The sequence below is a fragment of the Coenobita brevimanus genome, chromosome 29 (genome assembly GCF_032717465.1).
Source record: "Coenobita brevimanus isolate Jiangsu-jjx chromosome 29, ASM3271746v2, whole genome shotgun sequence".
NCBI classification, from domain to species: domain Eukaryota; kingdom Metazoa; phylum Arthropoda; class Malacostraca; order Decapoda; family Coenobitidae; genus Coenobita; species Coenobita brevimanus.
This window is the reverse complement of record NC_136982.1, coordinates 30,240,594-30,263,760: the sequence shown is the minus strand read 5'-3', so window position 1 is coordinate 30,263,760 and position 23,167 is coordinate 30,240,594. Positions and strand designations below refer to the sequence as shown.

Sequence of the window (23,167 nt, the reverse complement as noted above, 5' to 3'; positions counted from 1 at the left end):
CAGATCTGTTTCTGTGCCTTGAGAAATTATTAACCATGGGTAGTTAAAATCTGAAGTTCATACTATACAGCTGGCTACTTGCTGTGTGGGCATTGGAGCCTTAGGCAGACGCCTGTTGAGAGGCACTGAATGAGGTCTGGCTGTGACTGCTGTGTTTATGAGGAGCACAGATGTAAGTTAACATTTCCTTGAGCCACAAAGTTAAATTATTGATCAGTATTTATACTATATTATGGCTGTTCATTTAACTGTTCATGTAATTTGAGTACTTGTGTATATAAAAGAGATGCATTAGGTCATTAGGAATTTTCTTTTTCAGACCTACAGTGCAGTTATGTTATGTGAGATGTCTACGAGAATATAGACGATGTACCTGTCACAGTCTCTGTTCACCCTAATTGCTGACAGCCACAAAGTACAAATCTCCTGGCAAATTAACACTACGGCACCAGGTCCGCGGTTCACTTGGATCTGCTTCACCAGAGTGCAGTGTTGGGAACCATGAGTATTTAGGTTTAACTGGTGCAGTGTTAAGAATATGTGGAGTTACTATGACTTTTGTGTGTAAGATGTCTCACAATGGAGATATTAGCAATGAATGACATGACCTTGGCTGGGAGGATGGTGCCAGAGGTATTGAGGATTTTGTGGATAGTGTGTTGCGTGAACGGATTCTGGCGCTTCAGCATTCCCGTGCTGGTATGGTGGGATCACTTGACACTTACAAGAAAGGAAAATGAGTTAAATGATTTGCTGAATTATGAAAATGCAGACAGATTTTTTTGTGAATGAGAAAGTGGATTCTATTGAACGAACCTTAAGTGATTTCCGAACATGTTATATTCAAATTTCCGGATGTCTTCAGAACTTAGATTTGACACGCCACCTTCGTGAAGTACAAGCATATCATGACAATGTTAACCAATGTGTGTAGGGAATATCGTCCATGGCGAAACAGTAGATAATGAAACATTCCGAACATAGACTGGTCCAACCAGACGTTATGGCATGTAAGAATGCAGCTAGTGGTGATGAGACAGTGCAACCTGAAGATAGTGTTAGTGCTGCTGGTGGAGACAGTGCTGCATTCCCCACTTCCAGTGCTAAGGTGAGGGTGGCGGCCAAGAAGGCTGCACTTCAGGTCAAAGCACGGCTACCGAAAGAGATACAACAGAAGAAGAACGAAGCAGAGCCACTCGAGCTACAAGCAGACATTGCAGCTGCCGCTGCAGAGGAGAGGGTCTTACTACAGATGGAGGACAAGAGATCAGGACGATCAACTGTGGTTGCAACGTGTGATGGTACAGAGGGTCACTACGCTCATGAGGTCTGTAATAATAATGCCTACAGTGATGTAGTTGACCCTGATGGAAATGAACGTGGTAGAGTTAATACTTGACCGTCTGAGTTTAATTCTTGAGCCAAGAAATGGCAAGAACCTCCACCGAATATACTGCCTATGAACAAACCAGACCACCAGAATTCATGTGATCAGGTTCAGGACCAGCGCCTTATTCTTGACATATTAAAACTTCCCAAAACAAAAATGATGACATTTGATGGTGATCCACTAAAGTAATGGCAGTTCATCAGAACATATGATTCTTGTGTAGGAACACACTGGCTGATCCTACTTCAAAACTAAACAGATTGCTTCAATATTGTTCGGGAAAAGCTCTGCAGGTAATCGAGTGTCGTGCCATTTTGGACCCTAATGTAAGTTACTTCCAAGCCCGGGAGATGTTAAAGGAGAGATTTGGTGACAAGTATAAGATTTCTGGAACATGGATAAAGAAAATTACAAGTGGTCCAGTGTTATGAACGGTAGATAAAGAAGTCTTACAAAACTTGGCAGGTACTGTCAGAAGCCATAAGGAGACACTTAATGCAATGGGTATGTTACAGGAAGTGGATACTTGTAGAATTATGGTGAATGTCTTGGAACGATTACCCCTGTACATTCAGGGATGATGGCGTTAATTGGTGGATGAGTATTAGAAGTGAGAGGTAGACATCCTATTATGTCTATGCTAATAACATTCCTGGAAACTGTTGCTAGAGAGGCCAACGATCCTTTCTTTGGATATTTTGAGGAAAGACACAGAGGGGATAAGAGCAATAAGAAAATTTGGCATATAAAGAAAAGGAGTATAGACTTAAACACAGAGGCTTCAGAAACAAAGGACAAAATACTTTGAGTGATGATAATATGTGTTAAACAATCATGCTGGATATGTAAGAGTTCTCATCAGCTACATAATTGTCCTCAGTTTCTGAAGTACTCTCCTGAAAAACGATTAGAAGTTATTAAGGACATGAAAATATGTTTTAACTGTTTAGCATCAACCAAGCACAAAGTCCAAGGATGCTGGCTGAAAAGAACATGTGATTTTAATGACTGTAAAGGAAGGCATTCAAGACTGTTGCACACAGGACTACAGCTTAGTAAGGGTACTGATATAGAAGCCAATGAACCAGTAGCAGTAGGTGCAGCAAAGCGCTGTGCTTGTGGAAATGCGGGAAGGGGCGACTGTATTGTATTACCAGTCGTACCGGTCAATATTCAAGGAGCTGGTAGGAAAAGGGAGATAAAAACATATGCCTTGCTTGATCCAGGTAGTAGTGTCTTTCTGTTCAATGAATCTGATTAAACAGCTTGGTGTGGAGGGTAATCAGACTTCACTGTTGATGACTACTCTGAGTGACAGCAAAACCACTGAAGTGTTGGAAGTGTCTCTGGAGGTGTCGGGTATTTCTGGTTAGAGTAAGCAAAAGGTTGTACAGATAGATCCCTAAGGCACAAGCATTGTCGAACCTCCCCGAGATGACCAACAGTATTCCAGCTGCTTCTTATATTTCTAACTGGAGTCATTTAAAGGACCTTGATTTTCCTCCGGTGGCTGGTGGAGTTTCCCTAATCATTGGCAAGGACCTTCTGCATGTGTTAACTCCTCTTGAGGTGAGAAGGGGTCTTCACGGTGAGCTATATGCTGTACACATAGTACTAGGATGGACGGTAAATGGACCTCTTGGGAAGAGTAGTAAGAGCAGTGCAGTGTGTAATTTTATTAACTCGTTACCAAGGACAGAACCTAGTCTTGTGGAACAGATCAAAAAATTCTGGAAGCTTGGTGTCTGTCAACATCTAGCAAGCTCAGACACACAACTCTCAATTCTAGATAGGAAGGTGGTGGACATCTGGATGAACTCTGCTTGTCTCAGTGGACACTATCAGTTAGACATACCTTTTAAGTCCAATCCTTCAGAATTACATGATAATTTTTCTGTTGCCCTTAATAGGTTAGAGTCTCTTGGTAGAAAGCTATCCAGAGACAGCCAATTGCATCAACTTTCCATGATAGAGATAGACAGGTTATTGGAGCAAAGGTATGCTGAACTTGTGCCAGACGAGGAGGTGGATGCTCAAAGAGGCAGAATATGGTATATTCCTCATCACAGTGTCGTACATCCTAGGAAGCCCGACAAATTTAGAATTGTGCTTGACTGTGCAGCTGAGTATAAGGACACCTCTCTAAATAAAAAGGTATTGCATGGACCTGAATTAATGAACACACTTCTTGGAGTGCTGCTGAGGTCTAGAGAAAACAATATAGCTGTTAATGGTGATATAAAAGAAAGGTTTCACCAAGTGAAGGTGTCACCTCAGCATCGTAATGCTCTGAGGTTTCTCTGGTGGCCAGGAGGTGACCCAAGTAAGAAGCCAGTAATGTAAAGGATGACTGTTCATTTATCTGGAGGGATCTGGAGTCCACATTGTGCTAATTTTGCACTGCAACTCACTGCTCAGAACAATGGTGGAGAATATTCTCCTGAAGTAAGTAAAACTGTCACGCAAATTTTTACGCTGATGACTGCCTTAAATCGGTACGAGATGAAATTACTGCTTTTGAGCTTGTGACAGATTTGACAGATCTTCTATCCAAAGGAGGATTTCATATAGCTAAGTGGTTAAGTAACAGTAAAAAGGTGCTTGACTCTAATCCATTATCCGAAAGATGCAAAGAAGTGACTGATCTTGATCTGGAAAGTGATGTCTTTCCTACAGAGCGAGTTTTAGCTCTACAGTGGAACATGGAAGGTGACTACCTGAGTATGAGTAACATCAAAGGATAAGGAATGTACAAAAAGAGGAATCTTAAGTGTAATAAGTTCAGTGTATGATCCTTTAGGTTTTGTTGCTCCCATTGTGCTTCAGGCTAAGATTTTTCATGAGGAATGTAGACTGGGTAAAGGTTGGGATGATCAGTTGGAGGACATAAACAGGCAGAAATGGAATGTGTGGTTAACAGATCTGGATAAGCTTATGGAAATTAAGCATGATAGGTGTCTTGTGCCTAATGGTTTTGGTGAAGTAATCTTAAATGCCAGGACCAACTTGCCTAGCCCCGGGCTCCTACGCTCCTCATGGGGCAACGTAGGATTAGATGATGGATGGATGGATGAACTTTTTATCAGATTCATCACTTTTGTGACTCATCCCAAGGTGCTTATGGAACTGTTTCATATTTGAAGATTATAAAAGCTGAAAGTGAGAATCACTGTTCATTTCTTATGGCAAAATGTAGGCTTTCACCATTAAAACCCATGACAATACCGAGACCTGAGTCGTGTTCAGCAGTCCTGGCAGTGAAGGTAAACAGTTTGTTGGAGAATGAGCTGATGATAGAGTTACAGGAGCCAACAGACTGGACTGACAGCATGATTGTGCTGCAGTACATTAAAAATGAGAGTAAAAGGTTCCACACATTTGTTGCCAACCGTATTGCTGTTATTCACGAAGGTTCTCTCCTGAGACAGTGGCATTATATGAACACAAAAGTTAACCCTCCAGACAACGTATCTAGAGGCCTGAGTGCAGCAGAGATGGTGTCTAACAGGTGGTGATCAAAGGGGCCAGATTTTCTGAGGAGTGATGAGTCAGAATACCCTGAGTCTCCAGTCGGCCATACTGACCTGTTACAGGATGATAAGGAAGTAAAACGACCAGTGAGACAGTGTACAGTTGCAATGGAAACCTCAGGTACTGGTAATTGCATTGATTACTTGAACAACAGGTATTCTTGCTGTTTCAGACTGAGAAGAGCAGTGACTTTGTTGCAGCTGTTTTGCAAGTGCTTTATAGGCACTAAGATACACAAGGAAACCATAGATTTAAAGATCATATCTGATTTAAATCTAGACCAAATAAAGGCTGCTAAAGCTGCCATACTGAGATACATGCAGGAAAGAATCTTTAAATGGGGAATTGAAGAGTTTGAGAAGACTGGTAAAGTTTCAAAGCACAGTAAACAGTTGTGAGTGATGGTTTGATCAGCATAGGAGGTAGGCTGGAAGCTGCACCCATTTCTTATACAACTAAGCATCCAATAATAGTACCTTACGAGAGTCATGTCGCTGAAATGATTGTTAAAGAAACTCACAAATTTGAAGAGAAGCATTTTGGGAGAGAATATGTATTAGTTTGCTTGGGAAAAGGTACTGGATTCCTATGGCACATCTTCTCATCGATAACATTATCAGAAGATGTCTAACTTGTAAGAATGTAGTGGGTGCCACTGCTACACAGCAGACGGCAAATCTTCCAAATGACAGGTTAACACTTGAGTGTCCTGCTTTCACGATGGTAGGGATTGACTGTTTTGGGCCATTTCTTGTGAAAAGGGGCCGAGGTTGAGAAAAAAGATACGGTCGTCTGTTTACATGTTTGGCTATTCGTGCCATTCACACTGAGAAGCTGTATTCACTGGATACTGACTCTTTTATTAATGCTCTCTCTCTCATTTTTCAGCAAGAAGAGGTCTTCCTGAGCAAATCAGGTTAGATAATAGGACTAATTTTGTGAAGCAAGAGAGAAAGAACTCAGGGATGTGGTTCAGGAGTGGAATGAGAGTCACAAGACCAGGGAGTATCTCTTAAAAAACCACATCACCTGGGAATTCAACCCTCCCACTGCTTCACACATAAGGGGTTGTTTGGGAACGCCAGATAAGATCGGCATGAAAGGTACTCAGCAGCATCTTGAAGAATGAGGTGCTGGATGAGGAGTGACTGGACACTGTTTTTTGTGAGACAGAGTCGGCTGTCAACAGACGACCCTTGTCTCCTGTGTCCGGGGACCCTAAGGATCTAGAAGTGATCACACCCAACAGTCTCCTGATTCTGCATTCAACCACTCAAACACTACCCGGAAAGTTTTGTAAATCAGACAAGAATGGTACATGGTGGAGACATGCTCAACACTTGGCTAGTCAGTTCTAGCATCGTTGGTTAAGAAGGTATATTCCCACGTTGCAAGCAAGGCATAAATGGACTGACAGAGCTAGAAACTTCATGGAAGGGTACGTGGTGTTAGTATTTGATGGCAGTGCTCCACGAGGTACGTGGCCTTTAGGTCAAATCACAAAGGTCTTCAAAGGTCGAGATGGTCTTGTTCAATTGGCTGAACTAAAGACGCGGGGAAATCTTCTGGTAAGACCAATTGGTAAACTATGCCTCTTGGATGGGGCTGATGAGAAATAGGTGAAATTGCTTGCAGGAGTTCTGTTCCTCCTCGACTATCAACCATCAAAAACAGAATTTGTGCACATAATTTTAAAAATGACAATAGGCATGTAAAGAGTTTTCTGAGTAACATGTAAATTGATATTTGTTAATGCTGTTAAAATAGTCATATTGTGAGGTAAATGTGCCTTTGTAAATTCACATTTAGGGGGCTGGTATGTTATTGCAGTTTGTACACAATAATGTTAAATGCTATCTTGTTTTTCTATTCATGTTCACTGTATTTGTAGCCTCAAGTTGGGTCTTATATTGTTTAATATTTTGTTGGATTTGTTGGAACTGTTGTAAACCCAATGCTTCACAGATCTGTTTCTGTCTATCTATCTATCTATCTATAGCCCGACGCCCTAATCCCGCAAAGGGTGGCCGCAGACAAAATGCCTCCAAGTCACTCTGTCACCCACCATTTGACTCCCCTCCCCCCAACTCACCCCCCCCTCCCTCATATACCTCTCAACTCCATCCCTCCACCTCATCCTCAGTCTACCCCTCCCTCTCCCTCCCTCCACCTCACCTACATACGCCCTCTTAGTCAGTCTTTCATTCTCCATCCTCTCCACATGTCCAAACCACCTCAGTGTATTTCTCCTAATCTTTTCAACCACATCCACATCTACCCCACAACGTTCCTTCACTTCTTCATTCGTCAACCTGTCCCTCCATGTCACTCCACATGCTCCTCTCAAGTAACTCATTTCCACTGCTCTCACTCTTGACTTGTTCCCCTCTTGCAAGGTCCACGCCTCGTTTCCATATGTCAGGGTAGGGATCACAATACCATCATGCAGTGACTTCTTAACTTCCATACTCACCTCCCTATTTCTCATCACTGCTTTCAGTGTGCCAACAACCTTCCTTCCCTGCTGTACCCTTTCACGTACTTCATCCCCCAAAGTTCCATCCTTACTCATCACACTACCCAAGTACTTGAATGCACTCACATTCTCCATATCCTCACCATCCAACCTCACTGCACACTCTGTGACTTCATTACTCTCAAACACCATAACTTTACTTTTGTTTACAATAACTTTCAGCTTCCTCCTCCTACACACTGTCCCAAATTCATTCACCAAACCTTGCAACTCCCATTCATCTTCACTCAACAATACTGTATCATCAGCAAACAGCAACACTGGAAGCTTCCAAATCTCACCCTCATTCATTAGGGCCACCCCCACATCCACTGCCCTACCTTGTACCTCCTTTACGACCCCATCCATATATATATTAAACAGCCATGGAGACATTACACACCCCTGTTTCAGTCCCACCTTGAGATCAAAGAACTCACTCAGCTCACCATCCACTCGCACCGTAGCCCTAGCTCCCTCGTACATACTCTTCACAGCACTCAACAATTTCCCCTCCACTCCATATATTCTTAATACCTTCCACATACCTTTCCTATCTATTCTGTCATAAGCTTTCTCCAAGTCCATGAAGGCAGCGTACACTTTCCTTCCCTTCTCTAGATACTTCTCCACTAAACATCTTAGAACAAATATCTGATCTACACACCCTTTTCCCTTCCTAAATCCCCCTTGTTCTTCTCCAACTAGCTCCTCTGTCATATGCCTAACCCTATCAATGAGTATTCTACCATATATTTTACCAGTCACACTAAGAAGGCAAATACCCCTATGGTTACCACATACTTCTCTCTCCCCTTTTCCTTTGTACAGAGGAACAATTATACCTGACTTCCAGTCCTCTGGAACCCTTCCCTCTTCCCAAGCCAATCTACACAACTTCCATATCCACTCCACAACAATCTCACCCCCATACCTAAGCATTTCACCACACACTCCATCAATTCCTGGGGCCTTTCCCAGCTTAATCTTCTTCATCGCTTCCACTACTTCCGACCTACTGATCTCTTCCTCCCTCCTCTCATCTCTTCTTCTCCCAGCCATTCCCCAACCACTTATACTCACACTGCTCTCACTCTCTATATTCAACAAATCCTCAAAGTGCTCCTTCCATCTCCTCAATTTCTCTCTCTTCTCCACCAACAATCTATTATTCCTATCTTTCACTCCCCTAGTATTTCCCCTTTCACACTGCCTTACTTTCTTTACCTCCTTCCAAAACAATTTCTTACTCTCCCTCCATTTCACACTCAGATTCCTCCCAAACTCTTCATCCACTTTCTTCTTACTCTCCTTCACCAGTCTCTTAACCTCCCTTCTCCTGCTCACATATACCTCTCTCTTCTCTCTGTCATCTTCTCCCCTACCTCTACTCGCCAACCATTCACCATATGCCTTCTTCTTTTGTTCCACAGCTCGTTTCACCTCATCATTCCACCATGCTGTCCCTTGCACACCCTTGCATCTCCTCCTCACTCCACAAACCGCCTCACACGCTGCGCTAATCTCTTCCGTGAATATCTTACGTCTTCCACCCCTTCCATCTGCTCTAGCTCATACCTTCCCAATCTTTCTTCCACTATGCTCTTATACTCTGTCCTCTTCTCACTATCTTGCAATTTCTCCACTCTTCTCACAGGAGCTGCTTCCTCCTGTCTTCCCCTTCGCCTCCTCAACCACTTTCTTTGCAGCTCTACCTTGGCCATCACTAAGTGATGGTCCGAGACTTCATTCCCCCACCCTCTCCACACCCTTGCATCCAACACTTGTCTTCTCATTCGCTCATCCACACACACATAGTCTATCATTGCCTTTCGTTCAACAAGTTCACCATCCATCCTCCTCATTACTCTCCATGTATACCGGTGGATCATCTTATGACGAAAGTAGGTGTTGGCTATTGCCAACCCCTTACCAGCACAGATGTCCACCAAAGCACTACCATTCCCATCTACTTCCGCTGGCACACCCCACTGACCAACCACTCCATCCACTCGTACATTCCCGACTTTGCCATTCATGTCTCCAATCAACAGCACTCTCTCGCTCCTCTCAAACTTGTCCATACATGCTTCTACTCTCGCCCAAAACTCATCTTTCACTCTTGCCACTCGATCCTCTGTTGGAGCATACACACATACAATCGCCCATGCTTGTATACCTACTTTCATCCTCACCCATACAATCCTTGCACCCACTGTTCCATACTCTCTTATATTCTCCTTCCACTTCTTGCTTATCATCAGACATACTCCCTCTCTTGCCCTCTCATTCTCACTGACTGCCGCACATATACCCACACTGTATTCCCATTCTCTCATCCTTTCACCTTTCCATATAGTTTCAGTCAATCCACATATATCCACTTTTGCATCCTCAAGCACCTGGACAATCTCTCTCTCTTTCACTTCATCATTCACTCCTCTCACATTCCACGTTCCTACTCTCAGAATGTCCTTTGTCCGTTCCTTAGTCGTCAACGTATTGTCCGTCTGGGTCCGAGGCGCTTTATTTGCTTTTTTAGTTAGTTCTTTTTACGGGGTGGGGCACTAACCCAACACCAACCCTTTTAGTCGCCTCGTATGACAAGCAGGGATACTGGGAGAGTATTCTTGAAACCCCCCTACCCCCAGGGTTTTTTTTTTTTTACCTGGAAACATACCTGTAGGGCATACAGTCCCACCCCCTTCACTATCATCAAACTAATCCTACCCACTCTCACCCCCACCCTCTTGAGCTCCTTCCTCACCTTCTCACCCACTCTCAGCATCTTCATCCCACTCGCACAGTCAGGGGACTAATGACGGGTCAGCAAGTATCGCTCTGTCACTCAGTTGTGTGGAAATGCTGCCAGGAGGATTCGAACCAGCGTTTGAACAGCTAGTGCGATCAATATAGCAGCACAACCAACCGACTGTGCTTTGAGAAATTATTAACCATGGCTAGTTAAAATCTGAAGTTCATACTAAACAGCTGGCTACTTGCTGTGTGGGCACTGGAGCCTTAGGCAGATGCCTGTTGAGAGGGGCTGAATGAGGTCTGGCTGTGACTGCTGTGTTTATGAGGAGCACAGATGTAAGTTAACATTTCCTTGAGTTACAAAGTTAAATTATTGATCAGTATTTATACTATATTATGGCTGTTCATTTAACTGTTCATGTAATTTGAGTACTTGTGTATATAAAAGAGATGCATTAGGTCATTAGGAATTTTCTTTTTCAGACCTACAGTGCAGTTATGTTATGTGAGATGTCTACGAGAATATAGACTATGTACCTGTCACAGTCTCTGTTCACCCTAATTGCTGACAGCCACAAAGTACAAATCTCCTGGCAAATTAACACTACGGCACCAGGTCCGCGGTTCACTTGGATCTGCTTCACCAGAGTGCAGTGTTGGGAACCATGAGTATTTAGGTTTAACTGGTGCAGTGTTAAGAATATGTGGAGTTACTATGACTTTTGTGTGTAAGATGTCTCACAATGGAGATATTAGCAATGAATGACATGACCTTGGCTGGGAGGATGGTGCCAGAGGTATTGAGGATTTTGTGGATAGTGTGTTGCGTTTAAGTATTTGGGTAGTGTGATGAGTAAGGATGGAGGTTTGGAGGGTGAAGTGCTTGAAAGGGTACAGCAGGGAAGAAAGGTTGCTGGTTCCTTGAAAGCAGTGATAAGAAACAGGGAAGTGAGCATGGAAGTAAAAAAGTTACTACATGACAGTATTGTGATACCAACTCTAACATACGGAAGTGAAGCTTGGACATTGTTGGAAGGACACAAGTCAAGAGTGAGAGCAGTGGAAATGAGTTATTTAAGAGGAGCCTGTGGAGTCACGTGGAGAGACAGGCTGACGAATGAGGATATAAAGGAGCGTTGTGGTGTGGATGTGGATGTGATAGGAAGCGTTGTGAGGAACACACTGAGGTGGTTTGGCCATGTGGAGAGGATGGAGGGTGAAAGACTGACGAAGAGAGTGTATATGAGTAAGGTGGAGGGTGGAAGAGGGAGGGGGAGACCGAGGATGAGATGGAGGGATGGGGTGGAGAGGTATATGAGAGAGGGGGGTGTGAGTTGGGAGCAGGGCAGTGAAATGGCGGGGGACAGGGCGACTTGGAGGCGATTTGTTTGTGGCCACCCCAAACGGGATTGAGGCGTCTGGCAATAGATAGATAGATAGATAGTGTTGCGTGAACGGATTCTGGCGCTTCAGCATTCCCGTGCTGGTATGGTGGGATCACTTAACACTTACAAGAAAGGAAAATGAGTTAAATGATTTGCTGAATTATGAAAATGCAGACAGATTTTTTTGTGAATGAGAAAGTGGATTCTATTGAACGAACCTTAAGTGATTTCCGAACATGTCATGTTCAACTTTCTGGATGTCTTCAGATCTTAGATTTGACACGCCACCTTCGTGAAGTACAAGCATATCATGACAACGTTAACCAACGTGTGCAGGGAATGTCGTCCATGGCGAAACAGTGGATAATGAAACATTCCGAACATAGACTGGTCCAACCAGACATTATGGCATGTAAGAATGCAGCTAGTGGTGATGAGACAGTGCAACCTGAAGATAGTGTTAGTGCTGCTGGTGGAGACAGTGCTGCATCCCCCAATGAGCATCTTAATTTCATTGTTTTTATTCAGAATGCTAGGGATGATGTCAGAGTTGCCCAAGGAAGAAAAAAGGCCCATCACGATCATTTTTGGCTGCATTTTCTTTGGCTATGATATGCAAAAGTGCCATCAGAGCCAAAATGATCATTCAGTATCCCAGCTGCTTTGCCTTTGGCCTTGGCTAATGGAAACTTCATTACTACTCCACCTGCCTTGGTCTTGAGGCAGCTATCAACTGGTTCAGAGTCAAGCACATCTCTGAAGTCTTCTGGTCCCATCTGACTCGTTGGAGCTTCAGCACCGCTCTTTGGTTTTACGATCAGTACCTGTTGACTACAAATGGCTTTTTTCTGGCCATGAGCACTGATCTCAACCATGCCCCTTGGATGATCATTCCCTTCCCCCACAAGAGACCCCCGAACAGCATCTGCAAATGACTTGGCCTGGTCTTGGGTGATAGCCATGGGTGATTAGACCTTGGTCTAAAGTGCCTCAAGTCTGTCTGAAACATCTCTGATGGCGTGAAAGATCGGCCCAACAGCCCCATCCTACAGCTCCTTCTTAGTGGCTCTATTTCCTCCACAGGCCAAGACCTCATCTGCTGGTGCAACACATTGGCTACACAGCCAGCGAAAGCCCAGATGGTGGCTGTTCTTCATAAATGGATAATCATTTGCATCCATATTTTCACACTCCAAATAAACCCACTTGCTGCAGCATGCGAACTACTATGCTTGAGCACTTTTTGCTACAGACCAAATGCAGTGAGGGCACTGGTGTTATTTGCTCATCTGTCTAACTACCTACTGCCAGATGCCTTAATCCCATAAGGAGTGGCCACAAACAAATTGCCTCCATGTTGCCCTGTCCCCCACCATTTCACTGCCCTGCTCCCAGCTCACACCCCCCTCTTCATATACCTCTCCACTCCATCCCTCCATCTCATCCTTGGCCTCCCCCTCCCCCCCCCTCCACCTTACTCACATACACTCTCCATGTCAGTCTCTCACTCTCCATCTCCTCCATATGGCCAAACCACCTCAGTGTGTTTCTCCTAACGCTTCCTATCACATCCACATCAACACCACAATGCTCCTTCACATCCTCATTTGTCAGTCTCACTCTCCATGTGACTCCACAGGCTCCTCTCAAATAACTCATTTCCACAGCTCTCAATCTTGACTTCTGTCCTTTCAACATGGTCCAAGCTTCACTTCCACATGTTACAGCTGGCATCACAACACTGTCACGTAGTAACTTTTTTACTTCCATGCTCCTTCCCTGTTTCTTATCAATGCTTTCAAGGAACCAGCAACCTTTCTTCCTTGTTGTACCTTTTCAAGCACTTCACCCTCCAAACTTTCATCCTTACTCATCACACTACCCAAGTACTTAAATGCGCTAACATTTTCCGTTTCCTCCTCCTCCAACGTCACTGTATATTCAGTGACTTAACTTCTCTCAAAGACCATAACTTTACTCTTCCCTACATTCACCTTTAGATACCGTTTCTTACACACTTTTCCAAACTCATCCACCAAGCCTTGCAGCTCCCCTTTGTCTTCACTTAACAACACAGTATCATCTGCAAACAACAGTATAGGGAGTTTCCAAACACTGCCCTCTCTCATTAGGGCCACTCCAACACTCATTGCCCTACCTTGTATCTCTTTAATAACCCCATCCATATACAGACTGAACAACCATGGAAACATAACACATCCCTGTTTCAATGCAACCTTTAAATAGAAAAATTCACTCAGTTCACTATCCACATGCACTGCAGCTTTAGCACCCTCAGACATACTCCTCACAGCATTCGACAACTTCCCATCCAGTCCATATATTCTTAATACTTTCCACAATCCTTGTCTATCCACCCTGTCATATGTTTTCTCCAAATCCATGAAGGCCACATACAATTTCTTTCCCTTCTCTAGAAACTTTTCCACTAAAGATCTAAGAATGAATATCTGACCTACACAACCTCTTCCCTTCCTAAAACCTTACTGTCCTTCTCCAACTAATTCCTCTGTTATTTCCCAAACTCTGTCAATAAGTATCCTATCATATACTTTCCCTATTACACTAAGAAGACAAATGCCCCATGATTACCACACACTTCTTCTTTCTCTTTTCCTTTGTCCATCTATCTATCTATTGCCAAACACCTTAATCCCTTATATACGGTGGCCAAAAACAAATCGCATCTACGTCAACCTGTCCCCCGCCATTTCACTGCTCTGCTCCCAATTTACACCCCACTCTCTCATATACCTCTCCACTCCATCCCTCCATCTCACCCTTGGCCTTCCCCTCCCTCTCTCTCCCTACACCTCACTCACACACACTCTCCTCGTCAGTCCCTCACTCTCCATCCTCTCCACATGGTCAAATCACCTCATTGTGTTTCTCCTAATGCTTCCTATCACATCCACATCAACACCACAATGCTCCTTCACAACCTCAATTGTCAGTCTGTCTCTCCATGTGACTCCACAGGCTCCTCTCAAATAACTCATTTCCGCTGCTCTCACTCTTGACTTGTGTCCCTCCAACAATGTCCAAGCTTCACTTCAATATGTCAAAGTTGGTATCACAATACTGTCATGTAATAAATTTTTCACTTCCATGCTCATTTCCCTGTTTCTTATCACTGCCTTCAAGGAACCAGCAACCTTTCTTCCTTCAAGCACTTCACCCTCCAAACTTCCATCCTTACTCATCACACTACCCAAGTACTTAAACGTACTCACATTTTCCATTTCCTCATCGTCCAACCTGACTGTACATTCACTGACTTCACCTCTGTCAAAGACCATAACTTTACTCTTCCCTACATTCACCTTTAAATTCTGTTTCTTATACACTCTCCCAAACTCATCCACCAAGCCTTGCAACTCCCCTTCGTCTTCACTTAACAACACAGTATCATCTGCAAACAATAGTACAGGGAGTTTCCAAATGCTGCCCTCTCTCATCAGGGCCACTCCAACATCCACTGCCATACCTTGTATCTCTTTTATAACCCCATCCATATACAGATTGAACAACCATGGAGACATGACACATCCCTGTTTCAACCCAACCTTCAAAGAGAAAAACTAACTCAGTTCACCATCCACATGCACTGCAGCCTTAGAACCCTCATACATACTCTTCACAGGATTCAGCAACTTCCCATCTACTCCATATATTCTTAATATTTTCCATAATAGTTGTCTATCCACCCTCTCACATGTTTTCCTCAAATCCATGAAGGCTGCAAACAACTTCTTTCCCTTCTCTAGAAACTTCTCCACTACAGATCTAAGAATGAATATCTGATCTACACAACCTCTTCCCTTCCCTAAAAACTTCTCCACTAAAGATCTAAGAATGAATATCTGATTTACACAACCTCTTCCCTTCCTAAAGCTTCCCTGTTCTTCTCCAATTAATTCCTCTGTTATTTCCCTAACTCTGTCAATAAGTATCTTACCGTATACTTTTCCTATTACACAAAGAAGACAAATGCCCCTATGATTACCACACACTTCTTTTTCCCCTTTCCCTTTGTATAAGGAAATAATTATACCTAACTTCCAATCCTCCGAGACTCTACCTTCCACCCAGACCAATCTGCACATCTTCCACATCCATTCTACTACTATCTCTCCCCCATGCTTCAGCATTTCACCACACACTCCATCAATTCCTGGGGCTATCCCCATTTCAACTTTCTTCATTGCTTCCACAACTTCTATCCTACTGATTTCTTCCTGTCTTCTCACCTCCCTCCTTCACCCAGCCATTCCTCAGCCACTTATGCTCGCATTACTTCCATCCTCTATGTTCAACAATTCCTTAAAGTGTTCTCTCCATTTGTTCACTTTTTCTCCCTTCTTAACTAGTAATCTACCATTTTTATCTTTCACTCCCCTACTAACTTCACTGCCACCCTGTTTGACTCTTCACCTCCTTCCAGAACATTTTCTTACATTCCCTCCACTTGACACTCAAATTCCTTCCAAATTCCTCATCCACTCTCTACTTACTCTCTCTTACTAATCTTTTCACATCTCTCTTCTTTTCTACATATAACTCTCTCTTCTGTCGCTCAATTTCTTCCATGCCCCCAGTTCTCATTCATTCATTATATGCTTTTTTCTTTTGTGCCACAGCCTGTCTTATCTCTTCATTCCACCATGCTGTTCCTTGCACCCCCTTTCGTCTTCTCTTCATCCCACACACCACTCACATGCTGCACAGATTTCCTCTGTGAATATCTTCCACGTCACGCATCTGCTCCAATTCATATTTACTCAATCGTTTCTCCACTTCTCTCTTATATTCTGCCTTTTTCTCATCCTCTTGTAACCATTCCAATCTCCTTACATCTACTCCTTACTCTCGTCCTTCCCTTCTTCTGTTTCTCCATTTTACTTGGACCTTGACTCTGACCACCACCAAGTGGTGGTCAGAAAGTCCACATCCCCAAAAGTCTATGTGCTCCATCTATTACACATTTTCGCATCCTTTCATCCACACACACATAATCAATCATTGCCTTCCTTTCATTCAGTTCACCAACCACCCTTCTCATCACTCGCCATATATACCTGTGGATCATTTTGTGCCTGAAGAGGGTATTGGCTATCACCAACTCCCTCTCGGCACAAATGTCCACTAAAGCACTGCCATTCTCATCTGTCTCAGCAGGCACACCCCAATCACTAACTTCTCCATCCACCTTCACATTCCCTACTTTACCATTCATATCACCAATCAAAAACACTCTCTCATTCCTTTCAAACTTTTCCATGCACACTTCCACACCTGTCCAGAACTCTTCTCTCACTCAGCTTGCATGATCTTGCGTTGGCGCATACAAGCACACAATCGCCCAAATTCATAGTCCTGCTTTCAGTCTTACCCACACAATCCTTGAACCAACTCTTATATTCTCCTTCCATCAGTTACTCGCAACAATACACACTCCTTCTTTTCCTTTGTACAAGGGAATACTTATACCTGACTTCCAATCCTCCGGGACTCTACCTTCCTCCCACGCCAATCTGCACATCTTCCACATCCATTCTACTACTATCTCTCCCCCATGCTTCAGCATTTCACCACAAACTCCATCAATTCCTGGGGCTTTCCCCATTTTGACTTTCTTCTTTGCTCATGGTTGGTAATAAAAAAAAGAACAAAAGAAAAACAAGCAGTGACAATAACAACAGCAAAAAGTACAGTATATACAAATCTACCTGAGATAAACCCAGGTAGTGAAGCCCACATTTGTGTCACCCTAATTTATCTATCTATCTATCTATCTATCAATTGCCAGACGCCTCAATCCCGTTTGGGGTGGCCACAAACAAATCACCTCCAAGTCGCCCTGTCCCCCGCCATCTCACTGCCTTGCTCCCAACTCACACCCCTCTCTCTCATATATCTCTCCACCCCATCCCTCCATCTCATCCTCGGCCTCCCCCTCCCTCTTCCCCCCTCCACCTTACTCACATACACTCTCTTCGTCAGTCTTTCACCCTCCATCCTCTCCACATGGCCAAACCACCTCAGTGTGTTCCTCATAACGCTTGCTATCACATCCACATCCACACCACAACGCTCCTTTATATCCTCATTCGTCAGCCTGTCTCTCCATGTGACTCCACAGGCTCCTCTTAAATAACTCATTTCCACTGCTCTCACTCTTGACTTGTGTCCTTCCAACAACGTCCAAGCTTCACTTCCGTACGTTAGAGTTGGTATCACAATACTGTCGTGTAGTAACTTTTTCACTTCCATGCTCACTTCCCTGTTTCTTATCACTGCTTTCAAAGAACCAGCAACCTTTCTTCCCTGCTGTACCCTTTCAAGCACTTCACCCTCCAAACCTCCATCCTTACTCATCACACTACCAAGTACTTAAATGTACTCACATTTTCCAATTCCTCACCATCCAACCTCGCTCTACATTCACTGACTTCACCTCTCTCAAAGACCATCACTTTACTCTTCCCTACATTCACCTTTAGATTCCGTTTCTTACACAATCTCCCAAACTCATCCACCAAGCCTTGCAGCTCCTCTTCGTCTTCACTCAACAACACAGTATCATCTGCAAACAACAGTACCGGGAGTTTCCAAACACTATCCTCTCTCACCAGGGCCACTCCAACATCCACTACCCTACCTTGTACCTCTTTTATTACCCCATCCATGTACAGATTGAACAACCATGGAGACATGACACATCCCTGTTTCAACCCAACTTTCAAAGAGATAAATTCACTTAGTTCACCATCCACACGCACTGCAGCCTTCGCACCATCGTACATACTCTTCACAGCATTCAACAACTTCCCATCTACTCCATATATTCTTAACACTTTCCACAATCCTTGTCTATCCACCCTGTCATATGCTTTCTCCAAATCCATGAAAGCCGCATACAACCTCTTTCCCTTCTCTAGAAACTTTTCCACTAAAGATCTAAGAATGAATATCTGATCTACACAACCTCTTCCCTTCCTAAAGCCTCCCTGTTCTTCTCCAACTAATTTCTCTGTTCTTTCTCTAACTCTGTCAATAAGTATCCTACCATACACTTTTCCTATTATATTAAGAAGACAAATGCCCCTATGATTACCACACACTTCTTTTTCCCCTTTTCCTTTGTACAAGGGAATATTTATACCTAACTTCCAATCCTCCGGGACTCTACCTTCCTCCCAGGCCAATCTGCACATCTTCCACATCCATTCTACTACTATCTCTCCCCCATGCTTCAGCATTTCACCACACACTCCATCAAATCCTGGGGCTTTCCCCGATTTAACTTTCTTCATTGCTTCCACAACTTCTATCCTACTGATTTCTTCCTGTCTTCTCACCTCCCTCCTCCCAGCCATTCCCCAGCCACTTATACTCGCATTACTTCTATCCCCTAATTTAGGGACGGGGAAAAAAAAAGAAAACCAAAAAAAAGCACAAATAGAGAACAGAAATTAAATAACTGGGTGTCAGCGAGGTCACCATGAGCAGGTGGGGTACTACTTTACTCTTCAAGGAAAGGAAACCCGAACCGAGGTGCTGCAAAAGTGCTGAGATGGTATTTTACAACTTTTCCCAATTTGAGCTTTATGGCAGCAGCAAATACGTCACTTAGGCAGGGCCTCATTGGGTATGATACTGCCACTGATCAAGGCAATGATGATTTTTTTTTTTTTTTTTTTTTTTTTTTTTTTTTTTTTTTCAGAAAAAGAAGTACAGGACAATAAAAGGAATAATAAGTCTTATTCCCCTCCCTGTAAAACAAATAACTCAGAGTCAAATGGCCACACCGTACGGGATTATGGCATCTGGCAATAGATAGATAGATAGAGTTATCCTCAAATCAAATAAATGCCTGTATATTAACAGATCTGATAATATAACAATGTTTAATTACAAAACAAAATGTCAAGTACAGTGAGAGTGTAAAGCATTTATCACAAAATACGATGCCTGCATCTGTCCAATTCTGTCTGTACAGAAACAAATGAGTTTGTATATACAAGCATATTATGTAGTCATTTGTTAATCTAGGGGTACCCAGCAAGCCAGTTCTGTGTGAGTGGGAATATGTTATGACATTACAGTAAAATCTCAATATAACGGACTTCAATATAGCAGAATTTGCTTTTATCGAACTTGATGAGCCAAGTGGACTAAATTCTTATGCATCAGGAAAAGTCCAATAAAGCCAGAAGCAGTCCATCTCTTGGAATACATGAATAAACAAACAAATGGAGGAGATACCATAACAACGGTCCCTCCTCTCTCTCTCTCTCCTCCTCCATTCCTTCCCTTTCTCCCTGTCTCTCTCCCTGGTGAGAGAGAGAGAGAGAGAGAGAGAGAGAGGTGAAATTGAATATGAAAATTAAAGTAACTGTGAAAATGAGTGTAAAAGTGAAGGTGAATTAGAGCAAGGAATTGAATATAGAACATCAAAGTCAACAAAGAGAGAGAGAGAGAGAGAGAGAATAAATGCAGGAATGACAAGAGGTGTCCCCTTGGCATAAACAAATGAGGGAGAGAGGCATAACCTTGGTCCCTCCTCTTTCTCCTTCTACAGTCCCTACCTCTCTCTCTCTCTCTCTCTCTGGAAGAGAATAGTGAAAGTGAATGTAAAAGTGAAGGTTTGTGAAGGCATTGTGAAGGTGAAAGTGAAGGTAGTGTGAAAGTGAAAATGAGGGTGAAAGTAAAAGTGATGGCAAAAGTGAAGGTGAAGTCAAAACTAAAAGTGAAAGTGAAGGTGGAAGGGGAAGTGAAGGTGAAGGTGAAAGTGAAGTCAAAAGTGAGTGAAAGTGGAAGGTGAAAGTGAGGGTGAATGTGAAGGTGAAAATGAAGATGAAAGTAAAAGTGGATGTGAAGGTGAAGGCAAAAGTGAAAGTGAAGATGGAAGGTGGAAGTGAGGATGAAAGTCAAGGTGAAGGTGAAAGTGAAAGTAAACATGAAAGTGAAGGTGAAGGTGAAAGTCAAAAGTGAAAGTGAAGGTGAAAATGAAGATGAAGGTGAAAGTGAAGGTGAAAATGAATGTAAAGTGAAGATGGTGAAAGTAAAGGCCAAGGAGAAATGAAGGTGAAAGTGAAGATGAAGGTGAGTGAAAGTGAAAGAAAAGCTGAAAGTGAAGGTGAATGTGAAAGTGAATGTGAAAGTGAAGGTGTGGGTGAAGGTGGAGGTGATTTTGATAGTAAAAGATGGGAGGGCAGAAGTGAAGGTGAGTGAAAGTAATTGTAAAGGTAAATGTGAAAGTGAGAAAGTAAGGTTGGAAGTGACAGTGAAATGGAAATTCAAAATGAGTGATAGTGAAAATGAGTGTGAAGGTGAAGGTGAATATGAAAGTGAGCATGGAAGTGAATATGAAAGTGAATGTGAATGTTAGAGCGAACTGAAGATGAAGGTAAAAATGAACGGGAAGGTGAAGATGAAGGTGACGACGAAGACAAAAATATGTGAAGTAAAATGGAAGTGCCCACTATGAGGGGAGAGAGAGAGAGAGAGAGAGAGAGAGAGAGAGAGAGAGAATAAATGCATGAAAACAAGCAAGCCTCTGTGCATAACAAGAGAAGGATGAAGTCCAGGGGTGAGTCCATATGTCCCTTTGTGCATAACAAAAGGAGGAGGAAGTCCAGAGGGGAGTCCAGATGTTGCTTTTATCAGACTTTTGCTTTTTTTGGACTGGCTTGGGCCCCTGTTAGTCCAATATAGTGAGGTTTTACTGTATTTAAAACATATCTGTTAACTAATCCATAATCCTGATCCCCATCACTTGCCTACTATAAATCCCTCTATGACCCCAACTACAGATAATTATGATTCCTAAATGCACAGGAAGCTGCCATACAGAAAACAAGGATGCTGAAGTGGCTTAAAGGCAAAACTAAGTGGGAGAAATCTCATCCCAACACACTGTGACTTTATTTGTCTCTGTTCTCTCTCTCTCTTTATTTTTCACCCACTTTCCCAATATATATTCATTTTCTCCTTTCCTCTTTCATTTCCTTATTCAGTTACTTCTACCCCATCCATCCATCGTCCAATCTCATGTTGCCCCAAGAGGTGCATAGGAGCCTAGAGTTAGGCAAGTTGGTCCTGACATATAAGATCAGAGTGATCAGACTCACTCATCCCTGAGTGGCATTATGTGAGCAATAAACCCCAACCACCCTTTGGATACAAACATACCAAGGCCATATCTGATTGGAGCACCTTAATTACCCACTAAACCACCAGGCGCCATAATTTGGTTATGTGGTTACCACCCAGCGTAGTAAATAGCTTCCTGGTGTACAGGAAACCATTTGGCTTGTCACTCAGTGTTGAGTCACCTACAAGCAGAAGGAAAAGGAAAGAATGAAGGAAAGAAAGACAGAAGAGGGAGTGTTAAGTCATCTGTAAACAGGAGGAGGAGGAAAGAATGAAGGAAAGAGAGAAGAGGAAGGAAGGAAGAGAGGAAAGGGCGGAAGGCAGACACCCAATGCAGCACTACATCGAGTGAGTGAATGGTGAGCTACCCCCCCCTCTCTTATTAATTTTACTGTCACATCCAAATGTTATAAATGAAAACAATATAATTCAATAAAAGAGGATGTACAAAAGTTAGATGCATCCTTCATCCTCTTATCAGAGAGAGTGAGATGATGTTTACATGAGCCCATGCAGACAATTTTGGCCTTTATGAGTCTGCCATGAGTATCTCTCTCTCTCTCTCTCGTTCGGTCCAATAGTGGAGACACGTGGAAAAAAAAAATTCTGGATAAATGTGAGCTCTGCCATAAGTTTTTCTGAGGTTGAAGAGTAATGATAATGATGATGTAAGTGGAATCTTATATAATGATCCCATTTACTTAGAGAGAGGAGGGATGCACTATGACAGTGTATATATTTTTTTCCTGTGCAGAGTTGAAAAATACATTAGGTGAATTGAGTGAGGTCCATTTGATATAGTGTTTCAGAAATAATAATGGCTAATGAAGTAGAGGTATGGTATAGCAGATCATCAAATCAAATGCTTGGATATAAGGTATCAGCACTGATATGACACACATCAAATCTAAAAATAATAAACAATGAAAGTCTATTGCATTTTTTTGCTTGGAGCTATCCAATTCTGTTCGATTAGTAACAAGGAAATTTATACACCACTAGTAGAAATGTACCACCATCAGACATAAACAAACACCAGTGTTAGGTTGGTGATGTTGAGGTGCTTCTAAAATATGCTGAGTAAATACTTAAAAGCACGCTATTTTCACAATATATCAACAGTATTATAAATATTTTACTGTAGAAATGACAAGTGACTGACAAAAGAATGATAAGTATCCGTATAAAACTTTTTTTTTTTTAACTGAGCCAGGTTAAGCTCTACCTGAACTCATCACCTCTGCCCAATGGATGCATGGGAATATTTCAAGGCATTTTTCTTGGCTCAAATGTGCATCTTAATGCCAGCAACTACTGGTAAATGGCTTCCTGTGTCACAGGAAACCATTTGCTTTATCTACTACGTGAAGAGTTACCTGAAGCTTGGACTTAAATGACTGAGTAGATTGT

General features: G+C 42.8%; 1 protein-coding gene across 1 annotated transcript in view; it reads right to left on the bottom strand.

The window, feature by feature from the left end:
- LOC145395000 (methyltransferase-like protein 25B) overlaps positions 1-23,167 on the bottom strand; it is a 351,111-nt gene that overhangs the window by 197,414 nt on the left and 130,530 nt on the right. The window lies entirely within an intron of this gene.